The sequence below is a fragment of the Podarcis raffonei genome, chromosome 3 (assembly GCF_027172205.1).
Source record: "Podarcis raffonei isolate rPodRaf1 chromosome 3, rPodRaf1.pri, whole genome shotgun sequence".
Taxonomy (NCBI): Eukaryota; Metazoa; Chordata; class Lepidosauria; order Squamata; family Lacertidae; genus Podarcis; species Podarcis raffonei.
The window spans coordinates 15,737,099-15,747,018 of record NC_070604.1 but is presented as its reverse complement, the minus strand read 5'-3'; the positions used below and the strand labels follow the sequence as shown (position 1 = coordinate 15,747,018).

Genomic DNA, 9,920 nt, shown 5'->3' with positions numbered 1-9,920 from the left:
TGGCAGGAGCAGGGACCAAGCAACGGGAGCTCACCCCATCGTGGGGATTCGAACCTCCGACCTTCTGATCGGCAAGTCCTAGGCTCTGTGGTTTAACCCACAGCGCCACCCGCATCCCATAACAAACTTAGTTGGTCTCTAATGTGCTACTGGAAGGATTTTTTAAATTTTGTTTTGACAACGGCAGACCAACATGGCTACCTACCTGTATCAAGAAACTACAGGATAGATATGGCTTGTGATGAAATGTCAGGTGTACAAGGATTCAAAAGACAAATCTTGGACAGAAAAATAGCCCGTGGCTTGCTTGCTTTTTCCCCCTGGCTCAAATGATAGGAACTTGGGTTATTTATTTATTCATTAGATTTATATTCCACCTTTCCTCCAAGGAGCTCAAAATAGCACCACACATGGATTTTCCCCTTCCCAATTCATCTTCACAACAACCCTGTGAGACAGGTTAGGCTAAGAGACACTTGACTGCTCCAAGGTCACCCAATGACCCCTGGTCTCCCAGCTCCTAGTTCAACACTCTTAACCACTACACCACATTGCCTTATGTGGCATGAACCTGGCTTTCTTGGAGCTGTAACATGCACAGAGCACAACTAGTGGAATGCATGCAAAACCCTTTTGAACATTTGTTCCCTTCACTTGTCATTTCTACTCTGAAGGAAACCTTACTTGACCTGGCTGCCTTTAGGCCTTAAATGCTTGGTGTTGCCAATGCCCGCCAAAACCCACTTCCTTACCAGGCAAGGCCCATTTCCTGTTTCTTCCCCACATCCCTCATGATGTAATCTCCCGCAAGACCAGGGAACTTGTCTCTGTTGCCTGGTAACGTGGCCGACATTCCCCTCCCAGACTCAGCTTCAGGGCCACCCCCACACATCTGTTAGGCATCCTCAGCCTTTTTTAAAAAAACAACCAACAACTAGCAATCGAATCAAGAGCCAGATGGAATGATACATTTAATAACATTTCCTTCAAATGGAGATTGGAGATGTGCTGCAAAAGACCTGCAACACCACATTGCAAGTGATCAGGTGGACTTCAGTACATGGGTCAATGTGTCTGTGGGGAATGGGGGAAGTGGAGTTAGATAGGAACCTCAGCACATCTTATATAAATCTTACCATATATCTTGCTCTTCTGCTAAAAAATACCCTGGAGATGATCAAGATGGTATATGTGGTTCTCCCCATTTCATCTTCGAAATAGGGTAGGCTGTGAGATAATAATAATAATAATAATAATAATAATAATAATAATAATAATAATAGTTTATTTCCCCAGCCACTCTGGGCAGCTCCCAACAGAATATTAAAAACATGATAAAACATCAAACATTAAAAACTTTCCTAAAAAGGGCTGCCTTCAGATGTCTTCTGAAAGTCAGATAGTTGTTTATTTCCTTGACATCTGATGGGAAGGCATTCCACAGGGTGGGTGACACTACCAAGAAGGCCCTCTCTCTGGTTCCCTGTAGCTTCACTTCTCACACTGAGGGAACTGTCAGAAGGCCCTCGGAGCTGGACCTCAGTGTCCGGGCTGAACAATGGGGGTGGAGATTGTAACTGGCCCAAAGCCACCCAGTGAATTTCATGGCCTAGTGGGGATTTGAACCCTGGTCTACCAGCTCCCAGTCCCCTACTGTAACCGCTACACTACACTGGTCACAAAACCATATAATGTCATAATGCTTTCCCCAGGACAATGCAGAACTGGCATGCAGCATATGCCCTTTGCATTGACTGTGTTTGCAAATCTTTCAGTAGCGTGACTGGCATGATACTGTACTATGGAGCCATGCACAACCACACACCCCCTTGCTCCATATGGCCTTTACACTATGGTTCACAAGTGTGGCCCTGTGCTCTGGATCACTGCACAATCGCCTCAAAGATCTCCAAAGACGGCACCTAAATAAAGATTTTCATGAGCTGTCCTTACAAATACGTATCTTTTGGGAGGTGAAGTTAGGGGGCCTAAGTTATGTTTAACTTGTTCCAAAAGTGTCATCCTATCTCATTTCATTCAATGGGAGTTTTGCTGTTGCAATCGAAAGAAGGAAGGACTGCACTCACAGCCAACATAAGCCGGAAAACCTGGCAAAATCAGGCTCTTGTTGGAGCAGCAGTACAGATCACACAGACTGTTGAAGAGCATTCTTTATTACGTGTTCTTCCTTTCCTTGTCAGAGACCTCCTTTTCCTCGTTTTAGAACACCTGTATTTAAATGAGGGGTTTTTTGTTTGTTTTTTTGGGTGGGAGAGCTGTCCTTTCCTGGGTTTTCAGTGCACAATTAACTATCAAGGTTTTGGTGGGGAGGGAGGGGTGAAGGAGAAACAGCAATGCTCTTTTTTAAAAAAAAGATATTTATTAGAGTTTTACAAAATGAAAAAAGAAAAAAAGAAAACATACAAATAAAAAACAATTCCATCTTTCCATCACATTCTTTCATTTGCTTGATTCTCGGACCTCCTCAAACCTCCCTTTTTGTATTCCAGTTTAATTTGTTAGTTCAGCAATGCTCAAGGGGGCCAAATAATCTGTATTTCTGCTTTTCTCCATGTCCCACACAAGCTCAGTGCTTGACAGGCACACTTTTAAATTTTGCATGGTATTTGATCTCTCTCCTGCAGGGCCCCATGAATCCAGCCAGAAATGTTTTTTAGTGGAGAATGATACATTTCAGTCTCAACTCATAATGAAGCTTAGTTTCATTATGATTCTGCTATACTGAAGTAAGCATGCAATGGTGTGATTGATGCTTACTTGTCTTAATAATCTAGGAGTAATACTTTGCGTATGTCATTAGATATGGATTAAATAGAATTTGGCATTTGAGCAGATAAGAGCAAGAAAGCCTTCTCAGAGTTTAGCTTAAGCTTTTAAAATGAGCAAAATAGATACGATCTGAGAAATTTGGATTCATTCCATCCGTGTACGGCTGTTCTTTAGACTAGGGGTTTTTATACACTGTAAATATAAAAAATAACCTTTGAGGTTTTAACAGCCACTGTACATTGTAAAGCTGTCGACAGGAATGTAAAAACAAAACAACAACAATGCGATTTTGTTTGCATTCTCTTTGCTAAGGAGGAGGGGTCCCAACCAAACAGATTGGCATAATTAAAGCCCCTATGCAAAGTTGGCTTGCTTGCTGGGGGCACAGAAAAGAACACAGAGAAGGAGAGAGAAATCTTACATAAAAATAGAAGCCCACGTCGACGGGCCATATATGGAGTACTGGAGACTTCAGAGGGATACCCTTTTCGGACCACCCCTTTGGCGAAAACAAATCATTACCGCATTATTGCTCTCCCTCCCCGCCCCCAACCAAAGCTTCAGCTAACAAATGCCCTGCAAAGGTGAACAAAATATCTTCAGGCTACGGTATGCACTAGGAAAGGTCACGCCCCGTCGTGTCTCCTTTAAATAATTTTAAAACAGATTTATCGCTTTTAATAACCGGTGGAGCAAAATGCAAAGGATTGCGGTACAGTGCAGCAACAGCAGCAGCTTCTGATGAGTCAAGCTCCCACAGACGCCAGCCTGCTTCTCCAGTTCCCCGCGCCCCCACCCGCGCGAGCCCTCCTTTCCCTCTCCTCCTCCCCTCAATAGATGTCTATTAAAAGCTGCTGACGTTGGAAACGACGGCCATCTTTGATGAGGGCACAGCTCCCATTCCATTGAAGAAGGAGACTCGGGGAGGTCAGCAGCGGCTGTGCTTACTTCCCGACTGCAGCAGTGCACCCCAGTCTCACATCCTTCGTCGGAGGCAACCGGACAGAGCTCTTCTGCAGCCAAGGTAAGAGAAGCACCGGATAAAAGCCTCATAGGAAGCCTTTTCTCCTCCCGCTTCCCCCGCTCGCAAAGGTGTGGAGGAAATATATTGCTGGGAGAGCTGTAATCTCACCAACCATGTTGTTGTTTTCTGACTGAGCAAAGAAGAGGAAAGGAGAAGAAATGAAAGCCGATTTTAGTATTCTTATTATTTTATGTTGTTGTGCGTTTTAAGAGTTTTCCTGCAGCCTTAACTCTTTGTGCGTGAGGGGGCGGGTTAGGGAGAGAATATTTAAACCTATATCGTTTCCTACTTTTAAGAGATGGTGGTTGTTTTCCTGTCTGGGAACAACCAACCTCTCTCTCCCGCGTTGTCGTGCATGGCTCTCGTCTGCGTATCTGGCGCTGGAGTGTCGAGGTGGGATACGATATCGGGCGGAGGTTGGGGTTTTCTTTTCGGTTGTTTTGCGCCCCCGCCCTCCACATTAGTCGACAGCCTTCAATGGCAGATAGAGGTTCAGCACCCTGGATAGCGGCTACGGCTGCGGACTGCGTCGCAGCGGCGGTAGAAATCCATCAGGGCAGCTTGCGCATCGAAAAGCTTCACTGCAGCAGTGGGCTTCGATTCAGCACCTCGGACAGCTAACCTCCTGCATGGAGACCGTAGGGTCCTGGTCAGTAACTTGGACAGCGCCCGCCTGGTTGCAGAGACCCCGACTTGCAAATAACTGCAAAATGATAACGTGAAGTGAGGTGGGGGGGGGGTAGGATTAGAAGGCAGGGGACTGAGACCAAACTTAAATATGTCAGATAGATTGTATGTGCGCGTGTAGAGGCACATTAAAATCTTTAAAAGGCGACTCCGATCTAGTTCCAAGTTTCCAGCTTCTCCTTTGCGTCTTTTTGTCAACAATGCTTTACCCCCCCCACCGCCCAGCGGTGCCTCTGTTTACACGCCATCACTCGAGATCACGCTGTTTCTCCATCTCAGAATATCTGCATTCATCGCCACTTAGGAAAGGCAAAAAGCAAAAAGCCTTTCCTAACCTCCTATTGCAGAGTCCAGAGCTGCGAAACCTCGGCTTTTCGCCCACCCAAAAAAACCCCCCGTGGATCCTCGTTTTCCTGCGAGGAAAGCCTGTGTTTAAGCAGATAAATTCTAAAAGGTGACGGGGGAGGGGAAGGCGGTGGGGGAAGGGGCGTAAGATAGCTTTTGGTGCCTTCACTTTCCAATATTAAAGTTCGTATTATTTGCTTGTCATGTTGTGTGCTCTGTTTTCAATAAGTTTTTTTTTTAAATCCGGTATTTTTTTTATTTCTCTCCCTGTCTCTCCACCCACCCCGCCCACCTCATCATTTTAATGACGACGTTTGCAATGGCCAAATTGCTAAACTTCCATTGGGTTTGAAAACAAACCACTCGTGAGCCCGGCGCCCTGTAATTTTCCCATAGACTGGGCTGGGCACCTTCATTCATCTTTTCTTTGCTAGTACACGTCGGAGGGCCATTCCTACGAGCCTATGGGAAGCAATGGGGCCAGAGCCTCTGGGATGCAGTAGGGAGATCGGTGCTGGATGGGTTTTTTTAAAAAAAATAAAAAACAAGAACAACTGGCCAACCCACTCCCAAGCCCTCGACCGGAGGGGAGGGGAACCGAGCGAAGAGGACTCTGGTCTCGTGTGCACCGCAGAGCTTCCCTTAACTGTGCGTGCATCTTATGTAACCGATTTGCTGGAATGTCTAAAGCAACATTCCTGGCCCACATAGAACATGCGGGGTTCTTCCTGCCAAGGGGGAGGGGTTGCATTGAGAGGAGAGAAAAGGACAGCGGACCGGGGGGCCCTAAGCAAGGAAGCTTCAAGGGAGATTGTTTACTTAAGGGTGGGGGGGCAGGGTATTCACAAATACAGCTTTGCGCTTCCTCGGAGCTCCGGGCCAAAGAGCGCTTCACATGTTTGCGTCAGAGGAAAGCTCTTACGTGCGAAATCACCAGTAAAAACGATTCCTGGTGGTTTTATTTTTCATCGAAGGGGTGAAGAAGAAGAAAGCGAGCGGGAGGGGAGGAAGCCTGCAGTGTTACAGGGAGCGGGGGCGAGGGAAAAAAATCATTGCGTCTGAGACTGATAGGAAAACTAGGGGACCGTGAGGCTTTGTTTCCATCTTAGCAGCGTCTCTGGATAAGTGATGCGGGGCGAGATCTCAGGTGGCGCCCATTCATGGCTGCAGGGTGGAAAGAGAGAGAGAGACGCGTCAGCTCAGCTCAGCTGACGGATTAAGAGGGCTGATTGAGAAAACTCCCGGAGATCAGGCAGCAAGCACCAGATTTGATGCGCCCAGCCCGGCGTTTGCTTCCCACTGTCACGTTTCCTGGCCTCTGCATCCATCTGCTGCATTAACTGCTGGCGTGGAGGAAGCACGTTTAATCAAGGGGTGCCTATACATCGAAAAGAGGCTACTTAGCTGGGAGCGGTGAGGTGCGGTGACTTCCTCCTATCTCCCACCCCCCACCCCACCATTCGGTTGTCTAAAAAGCTTTCAGGTCCAAATCGCAGGGGCTCTACTGAGCAGAGCTTGTTTTCCGCTCGGGTCCTTGTCTTGGTGATAAGAATCAGGTGGGGTTATTATTAATCTAGCTGGCGACGGCTGCCCAAGGCCAGCTCTCCCAGCAGATCTCTACGCAGCAAAACAGAAGCGAGCGAGACTCACCACGTGACAATCTAAACACGACTGATATATCTTTCCCTTAATCGATTTGTTAAACAAATTAACCCCTCCATGAGATTGTTGTTATCGTGTTTTTGTTGTTGTTTTGTTTTGTTTTAAGGTGTGGGCTTGTCAGGTGCATTTGGACAAAGCAGGGAGGGGAAGAGGGGGGTGGTTTGAAGGATGCTGTCGCAGCAGACAAGGCGAGCAAAGGGTGTCTTCCTCAGGCTCATGATGTTAAGCAGCAGCAATGTCCTTCGGGTGCCTCGTGACTCAGAGAATGGGAACCCAGAATAATCTCGAGGAACCGCGAGCAGCCACGACCGAGGAATCGTGCTTCGCAGTAGGAAGAAGAAACGAGGTGGGAGTGGAGAATGCAGCTGGTAGATCAGAAGAGGACCGATTGGGAGGGATGTGGGGTAGGCTGTAACCCCAGAACCTGATATCGATGCCAAGCCCATCATGGTCTTGCTGCTTCTGAAGCACAGATTCTGCTTGAGATTTTCCCATAGGCATCTGGTTGGTCCCCTATAAGAACATGATGACGGGTCACTGATGGAGCAGGAATCTTCTTATATCCCTATGAAGCAATAACAGCGTTTCTAAGCATGGGCAGAATGCCTTTCTTGCAACAGCCATGTCCAGGAAGGTTCTCCATGTATGACTTCCAGGTACCTGGATATCAAACACATGAGAAGATGGACCCTAAAAGAACTGACAGCGTCACCTTGCAGTGGCTGGCATGTGGAACAGAGACAGAGGGTGCACCAACCAACCGGCAATGCAGACCTGGAAGCAAACAAGCCAACACAAGCAGAAGCAGAGACCATCTCTTAGGGAACAACCTGAACAAAATCTTTCCATTAGGACCTGCCAGTGCATAATTCCACAATGGCTTGTTTGATTGCCAAATGTTGCAGGCAGCGGGAATTGGATGGCGCTGGTGGCTGCTGCTTTTGCAAAGAGTGCAAATCAGCCAGGAAGATATTTCCAGACTGCAACAACTGAGATGACTTTGGGCCTTTGGTTCCAAAGAGCTGTCAGAGGGGGTATCCCAAATAATGAGTAATGCATGCGCTAGCGTGCCAAGATTATTATTGTTGTTGTTGTCGTTGTTTATTAAATTTGTATAATGAATTTGTAGCGCCACCACAGAGGGCCTTCTTGGTAGTGGTGCCCACCCTGCGGAATGCCCTCCCATCAGATGTCAAGGAAATAAACAACTATCTGACTTTTAGAAGACATCTGAAGGCAGCTCTGTATTGGGAAATTTTTTATGTCTGATGTTTTCCATTTTTTTATATGCTGTAAGCCGCCCAGAGTGGCTGGGGAAACCCATCCAGATGGGTGAGGTATAAATAATAAAAATTATTATTATTTTTATTATTATCCCTTCAAAACAACCTTCTCCTGAGTCCGAACACTGATTTGTTTAGTCCAGGCTGGTCGTAAGCTGACTCAGGCAATGGTCTTGCCCATTCCTAACACCCAAGTTTCTCACTCACTCAAGGATTTATGGCAAGGATTTAATGTTTACTTTTATATCTTGGAGCAGCTAACTTTTTTGCCCTGAGCATTGGCTACCCCTCAGAGGGTTATATGCCAGTGATGACCTGAAGTGGGTGTGGTCAATGCACACTCACATGCATGCACCCCAACACACACACACACACACGCCTATGGACCACACTCCAACAGCAGAGTGTTTTTCCTGCCCGTTGCTGCCTAGGAGTCTCTTTTCCTACTCCAGTACTGCAGTGGGGAAGAAGAATAAATGATTGATATGCCTTTTTAATTTGCAATGACGCCTCTTCCCTGTCTGATGCAGCACCATTGCAAGAAAGTTTTAGGGCTCGGCGAACAGGATGCTGTGTTGCCTTGGGTTTCCTGTTTTCTTTGGACAGTTGTATGTCTTTAAATATTATTCACAGATGGGGAGAGTGATGTTATGCTTAGGTTCTGCTAGCTATGGGCATCTGGTTGGCCACTGTGAAAGCAATGTGCTGGACCAGATGGACCTCTGGCCTGATCTTCTGTTCATTCACATTTCCTGCTCCCTTTATGTTTTGATATGAGCAAATGCATATTTGAATATAGTATATGTTTTTTATATTACATTTATGCCTTGCTCTCAGCTGCCCATCCACTTTATGCTTTTCCTCTCTGATATTCCTTTGCCACTGTAGGTGGATTGGGTTGGGAACTGAAAATAATACCAGGCAGGGAACCATCTGACATTTGAACATTTTTCCCAATCTAGGAATAGCTACTTTTAGCTTCTCATAGACTGTTTAGATTATGTCCCACATGTGGTATAGTGTTTTGCCTGTTGGTCATTTCAGTTCTCAGACCCACTTCCAGTGCCAAGATAAACTAGCAAGGGGTGAACTGGCCACATCAGAAATCATAATAAATAACCTCAAATCAAAAATAAAACAACTTGTGCTGCTTTGTGAGACTCACGTCATGATAGTCAATAGCAGGCTTCCTCCAACTCGGCCCTCCAGATGTTTTTGGCCTACAACTTCCATGATCTCTAGCTAGCAGGACCAGTGGTCAGGAATGATGGGAATTGCAGTCTCAAAACATCTGGAGGGCTGAGTTGGAGGAAACCTGGTCAATAGGGTGCCAACCAGAAGTTCTTATAATTTATTACTATTCAGTTTCTCTCCCACCTTTCCTCCAAGGAGCTGAAGGTGGCATAAATGGTTCTCCCTGCCCTCCATTTTACCATCACAACAACCCTGTGAGGTAGGGTAGGCTGAGAGAAGGTGACTGGCTGAAGGTCATCCAGTGAGCTTCATGGCTGAGTTGGGATTGGGCTCCAGGGTCCATTATGCCATGCTGGCTCTCAACTCCTGTTAGCATGGCCAACAACACAGAAGGTGTCAGGTTGGCTACCCCTGGCTGTGTGGCTGCCCCTGGTGGTGCTGTGGTCTAAACCACTGAGCCTCTTGAGCTTGCTGATCAGAAGGTCAGTGGTTTGAATCCCCGCAATGGAGTGAGCTCCCGTTGCTCTGTCCCAGCTCCTGCCAACCTAGCAGTTCGGAAGCACACCACTGCAAGTAGATAAATAGGTACTGCTGCAGCAGGAAGGTAAACGGCATTTCCGTGCACTCTGGTTTCTGTCACGGTGTTGCACCAGAAGCGGTTTAGTCATGCTGGCCACATGACCCGAAAAATTGTCTGTGGACAACTGCCGGCTCCCTCGGCCTGAAGTGAGATGAGCGTCACAACCCCCTAGTCGCCTTTGACTGGACTTAACCATCCAGGGATACTTTACTTTTTTACTTTTTCTGTGTGACAAAAAATAGAGGAAAGCAATTCAATCTTTGGATTGGGGCAGGTTAAAGTGGCTTTCTGCAGGTGACACCATAAGGAAGAAGAATGGGTGGGGATGCTTTAATGGTGCAAAAATAAATGCCTT

The 9,920-nt window shown here is 46.7% G+C and overlaps 1 protein-coding gene across 2 annotated transcripts in view; it reads left to right on the top strand.

Moving 5' to 3' along the window:
• The first annotated feature begins 3,658 nt into the window (after nucleotides 1-3,658).
• The window catches only part of SNAP25 (synaptosome associated protein 25), a 79,958-nt gene continuing 73,696 nt past the window's right edge, over nucleotides 3,659-9,920 (top strand). Inside the window, exon 1 of one of the 2 annotated variants that reach the window (XM_053380638.1) lies at nucleotides 3,659-3,814. The gene's annotated coding sequence lies outside the window, so the exon portion shown is untranslated. The remainder of the gene's footprint in view (nucleotides 3,815-9,920) is intronic. The other variant, XM_053380637.1, reaches the window with a different exon arrangement.